This window comes from Molossus molossus, unplaced genomic scaffold (genome assembly GCF_014108415.1).
Source record: "Molossus molossus isolate mMolMol1 unplaced genomic scaffold, mMolMol1.p scaffold_m16_p_20, whole genome shotgun sequence".
Taxonomy (NCBI): Eukaryota; Metazoa; Chordata; class Mammalia; order Chiroptera; family Molossidae; genus Molossus; species Molossus molossus.
This window is the reverse complement of record NW_023425356.1, coordinates 3,711,833-3,733,326: the sequence shown is the minus strand read 5'-3', so window position 1 is coordinate 3,733,326 and position 21,494 is coordinate 3,711,833. Positions and strand designations below refer to the sequence as shown.

The window sequence follows — 21,494 nt, the reverse complement described above, 5'->3', positions numbered from 1 at the left end:
CTGTCACCCGCACAACCAACCAGGGCCGGGGACAAACTGCAACCGAGGTACGCGCCCTTAGCGGGAACCAAACCCGGGTCTCTCTGGACCACAGGCTGACGCTCTAACCGCTGAACCAAACTGGCCAGGGCATACATGTTAATTTTTTTAATTAAATAAAGCAAAAAGATAATATGCAGTGAAGTTTAAATACAAGCCACGCCTCATCTATAAGCGAAGATGAAACACCCTCAGTGTAACATTTGTTCTTCGGTGGCAACCTCTTCTCCAGCTCTGCACTTTCTCTTTCACATCCCTCTTTTCTCCAAAAGTAAGAATATAGATTTGTCAAATATTTGTCTGTTGTGATGAAAAGACCAAAGGTAACAGATCAACTCTGCAACAGAGCCTACCCCAGCTTCGCACGGAGCTGGCCGGTCCTGAGGAAGGGACGTAAAGGAGCCGAGCGGGTTCTCACGGACTAGGGTCAAGGTGACCTGGAACAATTCACTCAGCCCTTCCAGGTAACTGAGGAGCTGGGCTTGACGATCTCCAAAATCTCTCTCACGAGGCTAAAATATTACAACTTCCAAGTGCATTCAAGCAGTAAAATGTAGCAAAATTCTGGTATTTTAATAATAGATAATTTTTGTAGTGTTATAAATGAGGTCTGAAATCATAATATGGGCTTGTTTTTCCCTCAAATCAACTTAAATGCTTTCGAAGCAACAATAGTATCTCAAGGCTCCCCCTGCACAATGAGTGACATGAGCCACAGTTCGGCGTCTGGGTTAAGCCTTCAGTACAATATTAGCAACACTAGATCAGACACACTACATAAAGAGACAAGAACAATAGTTTTTTTTTTTTTACTAAGAAGGTTCAGATTATGGTGATTACAAAAAACTTGTGAAAGGATGGCATGACTTGGACCAAAAACACTGAAGATCAGCTACCTATGGGTTAATCAGACAAACAAAAACAGAGTTCATGAAAGTCTTACAAGAGTTTAGTGAACTAAGTTACAGTATGTCCCTATGATAGGATACAATAAAGTGATTACGAGTAATGTTTTAGAGCAGCAGTTCTCAACCTGTGGGTCATGACCCCTTTAGGGATCAAACGACCCTTTCACAGGGGTCACCTAAGACATAACAGTAGCAAAATTACAGTTATGAAGTAGCAACGAAAATAATTTTACGGTTAGGGGACACCACAACATGAGGAACCGTATTAAAGGGTCGTGGCATCAGGAAGGTTGAGAACCACTGTTTAGAGGAATGTACAGTAACTTGGAAAAGGGCTCAATGCATTATTCAGAGAAAATAGTAGGTTACAAAATTTGTGTTCAAAGTAGATTCTAATGTACATTAGTGTATATGAGAGAGGGTAGAGAGAAAAGGGGGCGGGGTTAAAGAGGGAAGGGGGAGGGGTAGAGGGAGGGAGGACGTACTCGATGTGGATGAACTTACAGTTATATCAAAAAAAAGTTTAAAATTATTCCAAGTGTTCTGATTGCTGTTGAATTTTATATTTTCACATGAGTTTCTGTATTCCCCAATAGTCTAAAATAAACATGTACTTTTTAAAAATATTAAAAATGTTAGAGTCAACATCTTACGTCGTGTTCAGAGGCAGTACAAACTACTATAATAAATGAAAAGAGTTGTCGAGGGTCATTTGGGCAGAAGACCTGGATGACATTAGGTTTTTTTCTTAACTCATCAAAGTGACACAGTTCATGGAACATGTGAAAATCTGACAGAGGCGCATGGGAAATAAATCACGGGATGCCCAGACCATGGAATACTAAGCAGCCATTAAAAACCAGAGGGTCCAAATAAATGTGCCATCAGCATGTACAAAGATCTCTCGATAACCATTTCATAGAAACGGCAGTTTTTAGGCTGGCAGATGTTGGGCTGATGGGCAAAGGTGCTCCAGCATCTGTGCAGGTGCCCTCTCGGCTCACCACGACCCGCTCCTTGTACCTGCTCCACAATTTAGCATCCTTTCTCCTGCTTACAACGCGCCCTTTGGCAGCGTGGGAGAGATGTGCATGAATTGACAAAGGCTCACCATTGCAATGGGTGTAGTGCGGTGTCATAAAAATATGCTTCAATATGGAGCAAAGGAAGAAAATTACAGGCTGAAATTTAGCAACATCCAAGATTTTAGAAGGATTTAAATGACTATGAATCACTCAAAAACATTCTTAAAAGCTCAATAAAACTGACTACCCAAAGTGTTTTAGATTAACTTCAAAAATAAAAGGGAAGAAAATATGCTAATACTGAAAGGATTTACATTTGGACGCGAATAAGTGAAGAAAATAAGAGTTTGAAATGATCCAAAGAAGCACTTAACCACAAAAGAACTCCACGGAACCTTCCGTGGTTGGTGCTTCTGGAGAAATAAACCAAGATTTGTTTTTTTCCAAGCAAAGGCCTCACTCCACACTGATGGGTGCCTCTGTCTCCTACCAGCCCCTTCGGTCCCCCACACCACAACCTCATTTACACATTCATTCATTCTTAGCGACTGGATATATGCCCATTAGCTTATGATCTTCTAGATAATTAAAATGGATCTTTTCATTTTTTTCTTCAAGAGAATAAACCAAAAGGGTAATTATCTATGTGGTAAAGCTCTACTTAAATAACATGAAATATCTTTCCTATAGCCAACATAGTGAAAACACACAGAGACCACACACACGCACATACACACACACACTCAACAAGGTCTTGGGGTGGCTGAGATGAGAATAACGTGTGGTAGAGAATCCAACGTGTGTGGGACGTCGTTGTCTTTTTATCTTCACTCCAACCCAGCACACCTACGGTAAGAGAAACCTCTTAAGTGACTTTACTGGAAGAAAAAAAAACACTGGAATTGTACTGATTTGATATTGAAATTTACCAATAAAGTCACAAGGGTAAGTTTTCCTCACTATTACTTTTGGTTTATTTTGAGCATGTGTTCTGACTCGAATTGTGTCCTTCTAAAATCTGTTAGTTGAAGTCCCCTGGCACCTAAGAACGTGACTTTACTTGGAGAAAGGGTCTGTACAGAGGTCATCAAGTTAGCATGTGGCCATGGGGTAGGTCCTGATGCACTGAGGCTGGTGTCTTTATAAAGAAGGGATGTTGGGCACAGACACCCACGGAGGACGATGTGGAGACACAGGGGGAGGTGAGCACCTTCAAGCCAAGGGAGAGGCCTGGGACACAGGCTCCCTCACTGCCCAAACAGGAACCAACACTGCGGGCTTCCTGACTTCACACTTCCAGCTCCAGACGGCGAGAAAACAAACCCTGCGGTTTGAGACACCTAACCGGTGGCACTGCGTGGCGGCGTCCCGAGCAAACCCACAGCATTTCCAGAGCTGTACACGGGAACATCCAAGGAAGGAAGGGTGATTAAAGCAGCTCAGCCTCGCTCCCACCCTGGACAGGCTAACACTCAACTCCAGTGACTTCTGAGAGATGTTTTGCATGAAGTCAGGTGTTTTCAAAGTCCTATTATTGCAATAAATGAAACTCACGGCTGAAGTTTAAAACAAACAAGGGTTTGCCAGTATTTGAATTCTCAGGAAATAAACACCACAAGTTAAAGGTGAGAGATGGTCTCTTTAAAGGTGTCCGTCCTTAACAGCCCTCAGCAAATGCCACTTGGGAACACCTGGGCCCGTCCTGGACAGTCCAGAGCTCCAAAGACACCTACCACCTGCGCACAGCTGTTTCCTTCCGACGCGTGGAGGGAGCGTCAGCGAGCAGGGTGAGGGACCGAGTGCAGGCACGGAGGGCCACGGAAGGGTCTGCTGAGGCCCGCGAAGCCGCGCCCAGACCCCAGGGGGAAGCGACTTCCAGCGGAAGGGTGGAGGAGCAGGCTGTTCCCAGGGACACTCATCTCGATGGGCCTAAACTTAGACTTGGCAGCTGTGTTTTGGTTTATGACTCCTTCCAATCTGCCTGCTTATAATAATATAACAAATGAGAAAGGCCTTCTGCGGAACACCACGCCACATGTGCCTGGAGGGGCCAGCCTGCTGTGCTCTATAAAGGGGCACACCACACGGCACTCTAATGTGTTTTCCAGTGGTGTGCAGTATCTACTCTTGTATGTGCATGTACAGACCATCATTTATTTACCCATTTTTGTGTATCTAGCATTTCCATTTCCCAACTGTGTTGCCTTGAGTGTACTTGGACTTCCTCAGGTTTTGTGTACTGTGAAGCTATATACTGACCATAGAAATTTTTCACATAATTTTATTTGATATAATTTTCCCCTCTGGCAAAAAGAAAAAAAAGTCTCTGGCCCGCTAGTGTGGCTCAGTGGTTGGGCGGCGACCCATGCAGCAAGGGGTCACCAACTCGATTCCCAGTCAGGGCACATGCTGTGAATCATCTTCTGTAAACCTCACCACGATCCGCACAGTATGTTCCACTGCCCAGAAGTGAAAGCCAACTACACCTTCATGCGGGAACCTAGGTCAACCTCATAAACTACTTGTGGGTGCTGGGGGGAAGCCAAGCAGAGAAGAATTTATACAGGACGATATCATTATTAAGCCCTAAAACATACAACATCCAAAATCGAATAAATCCTTAAAACATATTGCTTCAAGATACATATATAAACTTTTATGAGTCTGGCCAGTGTGGCTCAGTGGTTGAGTGCCGACCCATGCACCAAGAGGTCGCCGGTTTGATTCCCGATCAGGGCACATGCCCAGGTTGTGGGCCCAGTGCCAGTGGGGAGTATGCAGGAGGTAGTCAATCGATGTTCTCTCTCATCGATGTTTCCATCTCTCTCTCTCTCCCTTCTTCTCTCTCTAAAATCAATAAAGAAAAAAAATATTAATAAAAAAACTTTTATGAAAACCAAACAAATGATGAACAAAGTTCAGATTATTATTTTCCTTTAAGTAGATGAAAAATCATCTGGGGGAATGCCACCCAGGAACATCAAAATTTGGCATTCTGTTTTATGTCCTGAGTTCAGTCATGGGAACATGGATGCAAATTTTATTATTCTATTACTAGCAGTCTGCAGACACTTTCCAAAAAGGGCCAGATGGAAAATCTGGACCTCAGGGGCCATCTGGTCTGTGTCACCTTAGCCACTGTAGTGTGAATGTAGTCAGAGGCAGTACATGAATGAATAGGCATGGTGAATGCCAATAAAACTTTATTTACAAAGCAGACCAGATCTGGCCCACTGGCTGTTCACCCCTACTGTACACTATAGTTGTCATATAGGTATATAATATAGAGACAGATATAATATACATACACTTTTGTACATATTCTTTTGTATGCATTAAAATATTCTACAATAGCTCTGGCTGGTTTGGCTCAGCGGGTTCGATTCCTAGTCAAGGGCACGCACCTGGGTTGCAGGTTTGATCCGTGGCCCTAGTCAGGATTGTGTGGGAAGAAACCAATCTATGTGTCTCTCTCACATTGCTTTTTTTTTCTCTCTCTCTCTCTCCCTCCCTTCCTCTTAAAAAAAAAAAATCAATGGAAAAATATCCTCAGGTGAGGATTAAACACAAAAAAGAACATTTCCTGGTGTGCAAAAAATAAAATAAAATAAAATTCTATAATAAAAATCATTTAAAAAATTTTTAAAGCATAAAAATGGTATGATCAAATAGGGTACGGATATATTCTTTAATCCTCACCCAGGGATATTTCTCTATTTATCTTCAGGTAGAGAGAGAGAGAGAAACATTGATATGAGGACACATCGACTGGTTGCCTCCTATACTACCCGACCAAAGCCGGAGACCGAACCGCAACCAAGGAATGTGCCCTTGGCCAGAATCGAACCTGTAACTCATTGGTCCACGGGCTGACACTCTACCACTGAGCCAAACCAACCAGAGCAAAGATACAGTCTTGATTATTGAAAACTGTACATTACTTTTCTTTCCGGTTTTCCTCTTGATCATTGCTAGGTCGGCAGGAGAGTCCGCTCTAGATTTTTGCATCTGCAGTTGTCTAGGGGCTTGTTTTCACCCTCAGACACACACACACACACACACACACTCACAATGAACGTTTAATCACCTCCTGAGGGTGACTGCACGTGGAAGCCAGGACAGGGAAAGCACAAGTAACAGGCTGGGGCACAGTAGCAGACGCAGCAGCACCCACTGCGGCCCCGGCGGTGCCGAGCAGAACTCCCCACGAGGAGGAACACGCTCCCGCGGCGGTGACACTGCAGCCCAGCTCGGGGCCACAAGCCGGTTGCCAGGGGCGTGGCCAGCGGGCGCACCCACAGGGCTGGCGTGGACGCTGGTGCGGTCAGCACACCCGCTCCCCCGCCAGCTCGCTGTCCGGTGGCCCCAGGGACGGGCTGGGCCTGAGACCCAGCCACACCGCCAGCAAGGCAGACACCTCCGCCAGCAAGGCAGACACCTCCGGGGTGACTCGCGCAAGGGGGTGCGGCCAGCACAGCCTGAGGAAACGCCAGAATTCGCTCGCAAACGTCAGGAAAGCGATGCGCTCGTCATTTAAACGAAGTGTCCCGCCTCCTTCACTGTGCCTTCACGGGCGCCTCTCACCCCCTGGGATGTTTTTCGTAATTTTCATGTTTAGTCTAAGTACTAGTCTATATATCCCCACCCACACCGTCAATATATGACCACAATATCCTCCCTCAAATAAGTATAAGCTCCTTAAATATAGAAACAAATATATTTCTGTGGTTCTCTGACGGTCTCACTACAAATGCAGAACGGATGGGTATAAAGCGGAAACCATGAATCTTATATACCACAGCAGCAAACACTGTGTGCACGGAGCCTTAGCACCACGTCCTCGGATCATCTCATTTACCCTCCCAAACCCGATGGCAGTGAGGGAGGTCCTCACCGTCTCAGACACGCCCCTGTGGCACCGGGGCGTGGCCAGCTCTCCCAGAACTGGCACTCCACCACCACCCCACCGCTGCCCCTAAAGGCATACCCAGGAAGCACCTCGTGTCAGCTTTTCTCCATTTGACAAACATTCGGTGGATGTCACCCCGTGTCTGGCCCTGGGCTGGGGATACAACAGTGGCCGTGTCTCACATGGTTCCTGTTCTCACGAGCTTACACTTTAGTTACGGGTAGGGCGACAACTAATAAACAAATAAGCACAGGAAAATAATTCCAGCTATGACTAAGTGCTGGTAGCCAAGAAAGCACATTCCAGAGAAAGTGACCTGGGTTGCTGGGGTCAAGGGTTAAGGCAGGTAGCAAGAGGGATGCTGTGGACAGAGCCGTCCAGGGAGGAGTCCTCAAGGAGGGCACAGGGAAGGACCCCGCCACCGAAAACCCAGAGGGGAGGGGACCAACAGGCCTGAGGCAGGAAAGGACTCAGACTGTTGGAGGACCAGAAAGGAGGTGACCGCCAAACCACAGGTTGTAATAAAGGTATAACCAAACAAACTCATTTTCAGATTCACCGCGTCAGAACTGTTACGTATTCACATTTTTATCTTTCAGGTCTTGCAAAAAAGAGGGCAAGACCTCCATGATAAACAAAAGTTGCACCTCAAAGTCCAAGTGCAGGGCATTGGTTGCACAGCTAGAGGTCTTTAAGGATCTGTGTGGCCTCAGACTGTTCACAAGCATTAGCCATTGGAGGTTATTAATTATGACTGCCTCTCCATTTATCTCAATTACACTTGAGCAATTTCTTACCTAGTGAAAAATGTGTTTTCGTATTTAACACTATAGAAAAAAAAATTGGTTTTCCTTATTCTGAAAGGTCCAACATGCCATTTGCCTATAACTTTGCCACAGAATCACTGTGAGAGATGGAATAATTATTCCCAATGACCCCGCGTCTCCCTGTGAGAGGCTCATACCTCCTGGTCAATTACTAAGCAACTTTCAGTTCCTCCTATGAAGGCGCTTCCTACCCGAGGGCACCCAACTAGTGACTTGCTTTGGATAATGGCAGGTGTCTGGGCAGCTTTGGGAGCCATTGCCTACTTCCACAGGAATGACATGTCCCAGTGAGGGGTCGCTCCTTTAGTCTTAATCCCAAAAGGAAGACGATGTGAAGAGACACGAACCCTGGAACAGAACAGCCCAGCCACAGCTGACAGGTACAAGAGGAAGGGACGTCTGTATTGTAGGTCAGCCACAGACACCTTGAGGTTGCTTGTACTGTAGCACAGGTTAGTGAGAGCTGATGAAAACACCATGCAGTGTTCACTTAAATACATAGACGTATATACACATGTATACGCGTACACATACACATGCATGTACACGTACACACATTTAACCTTCTCAGAGTTAGTACAAATGAGCAAATTAAGGATTGCTTCTCTAGTTTTGAAGATTCACACATCAAGAGTTTGCCATTAGTTCTGGTCACACCTAATAAGGCTTTTATTTTCATTTTAGACAGAATTTCGACCCCTAAAGTATCATTTTAAATAATTAAGCTCTGTTTTTCATTTTAAAATGTTATTTCTGTATCAAAAATTAATGACAAAGTAAATAATAAAATTACAACAAAAATGAGTCTAAAATATTATGCTAAATGAAAGAAATCAGGCACAAAGACCATAGGTTATATGATTCCATTTATATGAAGTTTCCTGAAAAGCAAATATATAGAGACAGGAAATCGTAGATTTTAATGTTGTCTATGGTTGGGAGTGAAAACAGAGATTAACTAGAAATGGCATGATGAATTGAGGGCGTTACATATAAATGTTCTAAAGTTGGTTCACAGTGATTCTATAATCAGTAAATTCATTTTAACAAAATCATTCACCCCAAATAGGTGAATTTTACGGTATATAAATTATACCTCAATAAAGTTAGTTAAAGAACAATAAAAAATAGTATGGCATACCAAGGCATTTCACAAAGTGAAAAAATAAAATTATTTCAGGTTCAAGTTTAAAAAGTACTGGTTTAATGTTCTGTTTCACCGTAAGTGTGTGCTACCGACTCTGAGTCACTGTTTGCTAGTGCCAACTATATCCTTTCGACTAGCACCACAGAGCGCTGCGTCGCCCAGCATGACTGATACATGCAGTGTGGGAGCTGATCAAACGTTCTGCTTAAAGCAGATAACTTTTCACTTGTTTATTGAGAAAACTTGAAAGTATACTCTTAAAGAGTAACTGTGATGTTTATTTCAATTTTTAATCTTACATCTTCTTGGGAACAAGTGGGATATAGTAAGTCACTGTGGACACCTACGACCACACAGCTACTGGGTGTCACCTTCTGACACCCCTGGCCACTTGTGAGCCTGGAGCAGTCCATCAGTCACAATGATGTTAGAGCATCTATCAGAACAGCAAGGATCCCAAAATAAAACTGCACCCTTGCAACTCAGTCTCTTCTTTAGAGTATAGTTAAGTTCAAATCTGGAGTCTTTCGACATAATTTTTCCAAAATATTTGTAATAATTTTCCCCACTGCCACTGACCATAAATAAATGTGATACTGTTGTCTGCATAAAAGAACTACAGCCTGGCCATTGTGGTTCAGTGGTTGAGCATCGACCCATGCACCAAGAGGTCACCAGTTCGATTCCCAGTCAGGGCACATGCCCAGGTTGTGGGCCCGATTCCCAGTGGGGGGCATGCAAGAGGCAGCCAGTTGATGTTTTCTCTCATAGATGTTTCTCTCTCTCTCTCCCTCTCCCTTCCTCTCTCTCTAAAATCAATAAAGAAAAAATAAAAAAGAACTACAGTTGCCCTTCGGATAGTTCCCCGTGGTTTGTTCTTGCCCCTTTTGGCTATGCAACATCCACTCTCCTTGGCAAACATAATGTTGGCTGTAGCTTCCTCGAGTGCCTCTCTTTCTGCGCCTGCGCTCCCAGCCGCCCAATCTACTTGGGAAACTCCCTAATATTCCTGCTGGACTGGGTTCCACGGCCTTCAGCCACGCCCCCGACTGAGATAGGTGTTATTAGCCAGAGAGATGTATTTTTTGGAGTACAAAAGGTTCCTAAATAAATATTGGGGATTTTTTTATGCTTTGTGTTTATTTCTTTAAATACAGTCCAGATAGATGGTGTGTCCGGGTTGACACTCAACATAGCTCTGTCATCCAGCAATAACATTTACTCACCATTTATTAAGACCAATTTGTTTTCATTCTATCTAGCTTAGTATCCTGCCAGAAAAGACCAATACAATACAAACCAAATTTACTGAAAACAGATTAGTGACAAATTACAGTAATAGTTGGGACGATACAGAGGAAAAATGTCACAGGCCATGTCATTCACTAATGTATTTATCCCATAAATACTTAGATTTCCTACTCTTCTACCTTCAAGGAGTTTAACCTGTTGGAGATAGACAAGCAACCAGAATTTTAGAGGAGAGAGATATCTATGTATAAGGTATTGATTTAATTCAGAATTAATTCTGAGTTAATGTATTCAGAACTTATGAGACTCGAAACAGTATTAATGAGGAGCAGAGTGGACAAATTAATTCAGTTGGAGATGGAGAAGCTCTAAGGGAAGGGGCAGCTCTGTATTGAACCAGAGGTAACAGGAAGGGTATTGCTTTGTTGACCTGACAGTAACTAAACAGAGGTAGGAAACTATGGAGCAAGTTCACGTCATGGCACGTGGACCGACCCAGAGCAGTGCTTTCCAAATTGCAAGGTGCAGACTACTCCGGAGGAGCCCTGTGACCCCACAGACTCCGCCCCACGATGTGCAGTGGGTGCTAACGCGCTCCGGGGGTGTGATGGGCACCTGGGCTGACTCTGCACAGACAGGCTGCAGAGGAAGGGTGGTGAGGGGACAGCCAGGAGCCTGGGCACCGAGAGCCCTGACAGGCACAATGTGACAAAGGCTGAGAGCTCCGTGCTCTAGAAGCCGGCTGCTGCGGGCACACAGGAGCACCTAGAGGGGGGTCGAGACCAGAGGTCCTCAGAGGCAACCGCACTGCCTGCGGCAGGGAAACCGGAGACAGCGCCGACTGCAGGGACAGCCAGAAGACCGAGCTGGTGGGCACGGCGAGAGACACAGGGGTGCGGAGAGTGGCTGCCAGGGGTAATAGAAGGGAACACTCAGTGTTGTATCCCAGACACCTCATCAGCAGAGAATCGCATGGAAAAGGTAACAGGTAGAGAAGGGAAATGAGAAGGCGGAACACAGAGCAGTTGGGGACTCAGCCGGATGGTGAGTAGGACCATCTAAAGAAGACTTTCCACTGCTCTTGCAGTTAAATCTAGAAGTTAAAACTGCATCTGTGACAGCCTCTTACTAGAGGAAAGGGACAGTCCGCCCTCTCTTCTGGGACAGTTAGTCATCCAGCCTGTGTAGGACATTCTTAGTGACAGGATTCATGGCCATACTGAGTAATCCCTTTCATCCTGGAACCTTCCATGAGAAAGCTCTTTCTTCAATTGACCTACAACTTGTTTCCATGTATTTGTGACCTAGTGGTTCCAGTTTTACCTTTAAAACTTGATTCGATCCACCTGGCTCATTGTAACTCTTCATAAAAGAGCTGAGTCTTCCCCGGCCTCTGTTCCTGGACCACGGCTGCCAGAGGGGGCAGGGATGCCCTTCGTGTATGTCCTTCCTGGGGGCAAAGGTCTGGCAGCCGCCTCACCTCTGTGCCAACGGACGACAGTGCTGACGGCCACGCCCGCCTTCTGCTGAGCCCAGACAGGACCTCCGGCTCTGTCTCCACACAGCGCGCCTGGATCAGTACCAGGGCACTGGCACCTGCCAACGGACGACAGCCCTCGGCCACTTTCTGACAAAACCTGCCAATTCCCCTTTAAAGACAGAGGGTGGGGACACCGCAGCAGTGAAATGGACAGCTCCCACCACAGTCCAGTGAATATGCCCTGTGACCTTGAAAATGCCACGTCTGTTTAGGCTCAAAATCACGTCTTTGTGCAAATAAGTCACTGAAAACCGCTAGGAATGCTTGTACACAAAATGGTCCTATACCAGGTCTCCCAGACTTACTCTGAAATGTCCTTGTTTTAATTCTACTGAGAACTTGAGGACTTTTTTTCCTGCCTCCCTCGCCCACTCATCCTCTGCTGGGAGGAATATATGAGTACTGACCACATTAGAAGCCAGTGACAGCAGAGAGCAGCTCTGGAGGGAGAAATATTAATAGCCCCAGATCAGCCCTTTGCTCTGGTGGTTCCTTTTTTTAACCATCAAAATGGTAAGAGGCAGGATCAGTATGTCGGCCAGGGGCAGGGGGACACACGACCTACCTGCTATAACTGTGTGCTAGATGGTAAGTGCACACACACACACAATACATATGTACATACATACACATTCATGCATGTACACACTATACACGTGTGCATTACATATGGGTGCATATGTAAGTGTGCAATGTGTGTGTGTTTTATATATTTCAGTAGATCATCAAGGTAGGAAACCACTCATTTATTCAAGGATATTCCTTATTTGTTCCTGAATTCTGCCCAAACTTCTACGATTAGTTCCTGTATTAAATGATCTTCATTTAAATAACTGGCAAGAGCCCTGGCCGGTTTGGCTCAGTGGTTGGAGCACCAGCCTGCGAGCCAGAGAGACCCGGGTTCGGTTCCTGCTAGAGGCGCAAGCCTTGGTTGTAGTTTGTCCCTGGCCCTGGTTGGGGTCGTGTGGGCGGCAACCACTCGATGTGTCTCTCTCGCATTGATGTTCTCTTTCTCTCTCCCTCCCACTCTATCTGAAGATAAATGCAAAAATGTCATTGGGTGAGAATAAAAAAATAACAATAATAAATAAATAAATCACTGGAAAGAATTCTGATTCTTATTAGGGTCATGACCAATACAGGCACACAATAGGAACTAAATAGAGATGGCTCAGAGAACAAATGTGAAAAATCAATACCCAAACTTCCAATATCTTCTTCTAAACATTTGGTAGAATTGTTGAATAGTACAATTATGTCCCTCCACCACTACAGTGAATTTCTGGATTGACAGAGACCCAACATATATGGGAACCAGATAGCTCAACAAGTATATCCTATTATTCCTCCAAAAATGTTTTTTTCCACAAAAATATGGGTCTTTCAAAAGCCATATTCAAATACACACGTTCATTGTTATATTTCTGATTTATCATAAAGACAATGTTAATTTTCCATTATTCTTATAAAACATGATCACTTTTATTTCAAATTGTTTATAAACAAAATACTAAATTGTTCTGTAGCTTTGATAGCTTTGCTGAAGACTGAAATTAAGCCCACTGCAATACCTGCCAGAATTTCCTTTTTGTCCATTATTTTTAAAAAGAATATTTAGCCTGGCCAGTGTGGTCCAGTGGTTGAGCGTCAACCCATGCATCAAGAGGTCGCTGGTTCGATTCCCAGTCAAGGAACATGCCCAGGTTGTGGGCCAAATCCCCAGTGGGGGGCATGCAGGAGGTGGCCAATCAATATCTAGCTCTCTCTCCCTCTCCCTTCCTCTCTCTCTAAAGTCAATAAAGAAAAAAAACATTTTTTTTTTTAAAGAGAATATTTAGCTATCTCTAGCTTTGGGGCACCATGCATGAATTCCATGACTCCTCCAAGATGACTAGTGGTAATGAGGGTAATTACATCTGTAAATCCCTGAGTATAATGCATGATACAGATCTTATCTTATTTTATGGTCCAGAATACAAGAGCTATCATTTACCGAGGACCAGATAAGCATCTCAGTGTTTCATGTGACCTCTTTATCAATGCTGTTTCAATTACTGTTTCTTCTACACATTATATTCCGTAGCAGAAAATAAAGTCAACTTATTTTACTATAATATATTCTTCCCCCTCCAAAAGGAGAACTTTTTCCTTTAAATGTAGAGAACTTTGCCCCTTTTGTCCTCAGCTGGCCCAGTTCTAACACTATTCTTACACTACCATTGTAATTTTTAACCTTTTTCTTTTCTTGACTCATCGGTTATGTGCTCCTACCTTCCAACACCTAGACTTGACCTTTTACGTCAGTGTTCTGTGCCTTCCATGCGATCCCGAGACTGGACACCGTTTTTCCCCACCAGAGGACATGGAACCTGGAGCAGTGCTTAGCTCAGTGCACCCCCCTCTCCCTGACTCGGGCGCATGCAGGGTGCCTGCCCCGCCTTCCACCTGCACGCCAAGGCCTGGTAACCAGCACTGCACCTCCATTTCTCTTTTGTTCCCAAAGAATTCTTAGCACAGCATTTATGTAAAAATGCTTAATGCGTATTTGCCACGTACTTGTACTATACTGTGGGGAAAAAAGAAATAATAAATCAAAGATCCTACTCTTTACCAGTTTCTGGACAGGGGCATGGTACAAATTCACAAATTATCGAAGGGAACAAGGGACTATGACTGTAAATGTAAACTGCTTATGCCAGTCGATGTGAACAGACTAACAGAACCTTAGCTCTTCAGAAGTAACTCCTGAGGCCGCCCTGGAGCAGGCTGGCCACTGTAGTCCCACCGGCGGGCGAGCCAGAGAGCGGGGCCCAACACAGAGGTCTTTCTCCAACGTGCTTCAAGAACTACTGTGGTTCATGGTTGAAAATTTCTCCTTGCTGAAATATAAGCAGGCGGTTTATTTAAAAATTTTCCAAGTGTTCTTTTCAGACTTTAACCAGCCTGATATCCTTACCTTACTCTGTGTGGCCCATGTCTATGGAGGCGGCTCTCAACTTGCCTGCCGTAAGGTCTGCCACAGGTGGGTCGAAACTGACAGGCAGGGCCGAGCCAGGTATTTGGGACTGAGGTTTATATTCTTTTTAAAATAATGCAAAAGCACAAATACCAAACTAGGTAGAAAGACAACTTTATTTTTAGAATGAAAAAAAAGAAATCTCAACAACTGATTGGAGCCCTGGAGATCTCAGAGATCTTTCTTCTGAGGCAGCTGGAAATAATTTAGCAGAAAGGCTTACTCAGAAATGCTTCTGGTTTTTTTTTTTTTTCTTTTCTTCCTTTTTTGTTATTAATCCTTTCACCTTTTTCACTCCCAGATCATGCTCTCTCTCCTCTGGCAGCTGTCAGTCTGTTCTACGTAGCTATGAGTCTGCTTCAATTCAGTTAGTTCATTTTGTTCATTAGAGTCCACATGTAAGTGAGATCTTACGGTATTTGTCTTTCTCTGGCTGGCTTATCTCCCTTAGCATAATATTCTCAAGATCCATCCATGATGTTGCAAAAGGTAAGATTTTACTTGAAACCTGTATGGTTTTATTAACCAATGTCGCCCTAATAAGTTCAATAAAATAAAAGGAACGCTGCAACCTGTCATTCCCTTCCCACCTAAAACACCAACAGCTCCCAGTAACTCCCAATATTTCCAGAGACCTAAGCAAATGAATATCTAAAGCTTGATTTCACTAACTTCATCTCGGATTCACCTCTGACATCAGGGGCTGGTTAAAACAGGTTTTCTTAACACTTAGAATCTGGGACAAGAAGTCCTATGACAAGTATTAAAAGATCCCAGAGGACTGATACACAGTTGCCACGCCCATCACGCAGCCTGCTCCCAGGCTGGAAGTTGCACAATGCAGAACCACTCCTGGGTGTTCATAGACTAATAGCACCTTAGAAGGCAAGCAAAGAAGAGGCCGACTGTCCTCACTGAAAATGGACTATAAGTGGAAGACAAAAGGCAGTGTTAACTTTTTACAAGTGAACCTAAATAATTCCATCGTTTTACAATTTAAACACATTGAAAGGTCAACTGACTTTAGCAAGAACACAAGACTGAAACTGGCTGAACATCTGGACTGCAAATCTGCTTGCTCTTTCATTTAATTTTAAGGGGGAAAAGTTTTACATATTCCTCTTTCAGGTCAGAGTATAATTGTTCATTTCTGACTTCAGGAGCTCTCCCAGAATAAAGCCATGGTTAAATTTGTTGCTTTACCTAACACCTCAAGGTAACATTTACCTACTGCCCAGGCGACTCAATGTTGTCATCGCAAGTCTTCTACCAGCCAAGGTGAGAAACTTGGGTGACATTCAACGCCCCCCTTCCCAAAAGCATTTTCCTTCTGCAAACAGAAATTGCAACCACAGTCTGCACACACTAGTCCACCATGAACCCGAGTCAGTTTCTCTCCAACTACACTACACATTAGGGGGCCTGGGGGCCTGGAGTCCCGGGAGCCAGGGGACAGAAGCGGTGGCTGTGGGTCAGGTGGCCGCAGCTTGCTGTCTGAGATCCTTGGCTCCTCAGCGGAGCTTCCTGTTGGACCACCAAACGGTTTCTCCGGAAGAGGGGACTCCCTGGCGCATCTATTCCCGCTGGACTTGAGACGCACTTCGGATGTCCCCCACCCCGATTCCACAACCAGCCCAAATCCACAACCAGAGACACGAAATCATGAGTGACTTCTCTAGCTGTGGACAGTTTGGTTCAGTGGATAGAATGGCAGCCCGAGGACCGGAGGGTCTCAGGTTCAATTCCCGGTCAGGGGCAGGAACCTGGGTTGCAGATTCGATCCCGGCCCTGGTCAGGGTCCTGCAGGAGGCAACCAATAGATATGTCTCTGTCACATCCATATTTCTCTCCCCCTGTCACTCCCTCCCACTCTATCTAAAAATCAATGGAAAAAATATGTGAGGATTAAAAAAAAAGAGTAACTTCTCTAGACTTGGGCGATCTTTCTTCCAGAGTGCGGCTGGTTACGCTCGGAAAAAAAGCTGCTAGGGGCGGGGCACTTTGGGCCACCGCCTCCGGGTTTGGGCACTGTCCCCAGAAGTCAGCCTCAGGGAAGGAGATCAAAGGGGGCAAATCACAATTCAGCAAACTCCGCGAAGCTACGGCCGTGCCCGCGGGCGGCCAAAGTGCAGGCAGAGGAGGGAGAGGCGGCGGGGACCCACCCACCTCCAGCCCCGGGCGGCCGAACCGTGGCGGGCGCGCGCGCTCACCTTACTGAACACCTCCAGGTCGTCCTCGTCCCCGTCCAGGTCCAGCGCCTCGGCCGGCAGCAGGGCGGAGGGGCTGTCCCCGCCGTCCCCGCCGGCCCCGCCGTCAGGGAGGCCGGAGGAGCGTCGCGGAGCCGCGGAGAGCTCGCCCTCCATCCCGAGAGTGCGCGCCCGCCGCCCGCGGCGCCCGCGGCGCCCGCTGCCCGCCCGGCCCCCGAGCGCGCCCATTGGCTCCCGCGCAGCCCGGCCTCCCGGCCCCGCTCCAGCCCCGGCCGCGCGCAGACGCGGAACTGCCGCCGGCTCGTCCCACCTGGCCCGGGGCCCGGCCGGGCGCAGGGAGGGACGTGGGTCCCCGAAGGCGGGGCGGGAGGGCACCCTGGCAACGTCCCGGCCGCGACCTGGCCTCAGGCTGCCCAGCGGGGTTTCCGCGCGCGCTTGGGGGTCCCGGCGCGGCGACCCGCCCCCTCGGCGGATCCAGGCGGGGCTGGAAGGCGACCCACCCGTCCGTCCCGCCCAGAGAAAAAGCCAATATTGTATTTCCTGGATGTTAATGGTTGCCTTTCTTCCCGTTGTGGTTTGGACTCTTTCTTTAAGGCTAATGCAAATATAAAAATAAGACGTGAAACGCTCTTTTGGGATTGATTTTTGACCCAGTGACCGGATTGTGTGGTCATTTCACTCTCAAGACAGGAAAGTTGGATTGAAAAACAATTTTCAGCCACTTTCAAATGTAATTTTACTCCTGGAAGCCTTCCTGAAGTTCATGAGCAAGAATCAAGGGGCAGGACTGGGCACCGCCGCCTGGACGCGATCTCCAGGCTGCGCTCTGATTGCAAAGCTGTGATTAGCTGCTCACTGCTTGTTGTTTGTCAAAAAAAAAAAAAAAACCACACCAAATTCCACCCTGGCCGGCTTGGCTCAGCGGTTAGACCGTCGGCCTGCGGTCCAAAGAGATCCGGGTTCTATTCCGGCTAAGGGCATGTACTTGGGTTGCAGTTGGTCCCCGGTTCTGGTTGGGTCGTGCGGGGTTGGGTTGTGCGGGTGGCAGCCTCTAGATGTGTCCCTTTCACGTCGATGTCTCTCTCTCTCCTTCTCTCCCTCCCTCCCTCCCTCCAGCTCCATCTGAATAAAAAAGTGGGTGAGGATAAAAAAACAAACCCAAATTCCAAAAAGAATGGAATAATGTAATGCAAATTGGTATATTTTGGAACCATCTTCAGGTTTTATTCTCTACTCCCCTAGGCCCAGCTCTTTTTTCCCAAAGGCCCTGGAAAGAATGGCTGAGAAGTTTGCACAGAGCACGGGAGGAGGCTCTAATTCAGGCTTGATTTCTCAAATCTTTCCTGGCAAAATATTTAGCCCAATGTTTAACATTTTTAACTTTAAACAAATTAAAAGATATATGTAAGGTAATTGAAGAAATAGTGAATTGTCCTATTTCTGATTAGAGGACAGGCCTTAGTAGTATATACCCTCTTAACCATTCAGATGTACCTCTCGTTGGTTTCAGTTCCCACACCCATTTCTTCAGTCAGGATGGTCTGCTTCAGACGAATGTCCAGTCTCCCTCCTGCTTTACCCTCCCTGTTCCCGAAATGTCCATCTTTGGAATTAACTACAATCCCATCTCTTTCAGGAAGACTTAACAAGTGACACATTCCTTTCCCAAATTAGCATTTAATTTTATTCCATCTTAAAGATTGTAGTTATTTCATGTAGATGCCTTACATTCTTTGGTGAACTATAACATTTTAAGGTTAGGGATCACATTATTGATTAATAAACCACATTATCCGATGTGGTCACTTAGAAAGCCTCTGCTAGAGTCTATAAGGAATACAAGTTATTAAAAGACTATTTTTACCTCACTAAGGTCATTCTGGCTCATGAGGAAAATGCAAGGTTTTCTCACTGCAATCTGAACCAGGAAATTCTTAAGAATACGGTGACTCTCAGCATTGGCAGAAAGGACAGAGCTGGGCTCGGGAAGTGGGCAGAACAAACCAAGATGGCAGCTTGGATCACAGCAAAACCACGATAGAACTAATGGGCACACACTGCTGCCGCCACACCACCTCCACATACTGCCGTTAACACTGATGTCGCTGGATACCAGGTGCTGCCACCAACAGCAGTACCACAGCTGCCTCTGGAACTGCCTCTGCTATTACTGCCACCAAAATGCCCCACAGTCCTATGTCTCTGTGTTAGTGGTTCTAGTTTAGAGCCCAGCAGGGTAGAGCACCTTGGTATTGATGCCCAATTTGGGTTTTATTTGCTCCTCTTTTTCTAGTTTGTTAAGGCTGAACCTGAAGTAATTGATTAGGATCTTCATTCATTTCCAATATTAATGTTTAATGGCATAAATTTCCCCCTAGGCACTGCTTTTGCTTATTCAACCTGTTTTAATTTCCATTCACATAAAAAATATTTCTAATTCCTTTTTTGACCAATGGGTCATTTAGAGGGACGTTATTTAATTTCTGTGATGGTTAATTTTATTTTCCAACTTGGCTAGACTATGGTGACTAATTAGTTAGGCAAACATGAGTCTAGATGTTGCTGTAAAGATATTTTTAGATGTAACTAGCATTTATAATCATTTGACTGAAACTAATACAAACAAATTATCCTCCATAATTGGGTGGATCTTATGCAATTACTTGAAGAGCCTAAGAGCAAAGACTTAGGTATCCAAAGAAGAAGGAATTCTACCTCCAGATTGCAACATAGATATTCTGCCTGAGTTTCCACCCTTGGGACTCAAGACTATCACATCAACTCTTATCTGAATCTCTAGTTGCTGGCTTGACCTCCAGATTTCAGATTTGTTCAGCTTTGCCCCCACAGTCACGTCAGCCAATGAGCCAAATTCTTAAAATCTCTCTCTCCCTCTCTCTCTGATAGATCTCCTATTGGTCCTCTTTCTTTGGGGTATTTTTGACTAAAACAGTGTCCAAATATTTGGGGATTTTCCACAGATGTTTCTATTTTGTTGGATTTCTAAATAATTCCATTGTAGTCAGACAACATACTTTATATGATTTAAATCCTTTTAAATTTAGTGAGAATTGTTTTATTGCCCAGAATAAGACAATCTTGGCAGATGTTATATGCGCATTTGAAAAGTATGTGTATTCTACTGTTGCTGGGTAAAATGTTCCGAAAATATCTTTTAGGTCTGGTTAGTTGATAGTGTTACTTGAGTCTCTATACCTTTGCTACTCAGCATTCCATTACACTGAATACTTCTTTTACCCATTTTGCAAAAGGGCAGCTGAAATCAGACCCTGTAATTACGGATTTGTCAGTTTCTCACAGTTCTGTTAAGTTTTGCTTCATTATTTTCAATTTCTGTTAATGGGTACATAAATGTTTAGGAACACTATGTCTTATTTGAATTGACCCCTTTATCATTTTGAAATGACTTTTTTATGCATAATATGTTTATTAAACTGAAATTTACCTTTTCTGATAGTACTACAGACACTCCAGCTTTTGATTAGTAGTAGCATTTATTTCTATTTATTCCATTGGTTGCTGTTTCCTTTTATCTATTGTAAATGGTATTTTTAAATTTTCAAATTTCAGTTGTTCATTGCTGGTAATTAAGAATATATGTTGATCAGTATGCTGAAACAACCCTAAAAATGCTATTATTAGTTCTAGAAGCTATTATGTAGACATTTTTTGTTTTCCTACATACATAATCATATATTTGGATATTAGAATTATTTGTGTAGTTTAAAAGATAAGAGACAGCCCTGGCCGGTTTGGCTCAGCGGTTAGAGCGTCGGCCTGCGGTCCAGAGAGATCTGGGTTCGGTTCCCGCTAAGGGCACGTACCTCGGTTGCAGTTTGTCCCCGGCCCTGGTCGGTTGTGTGGGTGGCAGCCACTTGATGTGTTCCTTTCACATCGATGTTTCTCTCTCTCTCTGTTCCTCTCTCTCTGTTCCTCTCTCCCCCTCCCACTGTACCTGAACAAAAGATGAAAAAATGTCCTCGGGTGAGGATAAAAAAATAAATAAATAAATAAATAAAAGATAAGAGACAGTACTAGGTCTTCAAAATAATTTAGATTTGGGAATGGGAAGATTACCCTCTTTAAGAAAAAAAAAGTAAAATGCATGAGATCATTTATTAAATTAAGTTTGCAAAAATAACCTTAAAATACGTCCATGTTAAAGGAAATAGAACAGATTCTCAAAAATGCTAATCATGATAAAACTGTTGCCTAACTGATGTTTTTAAACATATCTAAAGAAAATGTTAATAGATAGGGAATTTAGAAAAGATAAGGCAAAAGGGCAAAGTGTTGACATTTATAGATTAGCAATTAAACCAGCAGCAAGATGAACGCCGCAGCTTCAGGGAAATGAGCAAGACTTCTGTAGACAGAATGGCTCCTTATATCTACACTGGCCTGGACCCAGTTCCCCCCACTGGTGTGACTTCTGAGGTCCTATCTGTACATTCACCAGCTATAAGCCTCTGCCTCCTGTTGGTGCTGCTTTTTGAAGAGCTCAAAGTGATGGCTTTAACAAGTTAGGAACCCATCATGGCCCAGAAGTCTGAGATTCATGGAATACATGATGGCAAAGTTCCAGTGTGTCAACAATCAGTATC

At 44.8% G+C, this 21,494-nt stretch overlaps 1 protein-coding gene across 1 annotated transcript in view; it reads right to left on the bottom strand.

Annotated features, from left to right (window-relative positions):
* SNX7 (sorting nexin 7) overlaps positions 1–16,985 on the bottom strand; it is a 61,536-nt gene extending 44,551 nt beyond the window's left edge. The window contains exon 1 of the mRNA XM_036272883.1: positions 16,873–16,985. The gene's annotated coding sequence lies outside the window, so the exon portion shown is untranslated. The remainder of the gene's footprint in view (positions 1–16,872) is intronic.
* Between the last annotated feature and the right edge of the window lie 4,509 nt (positions 16,986–21,494).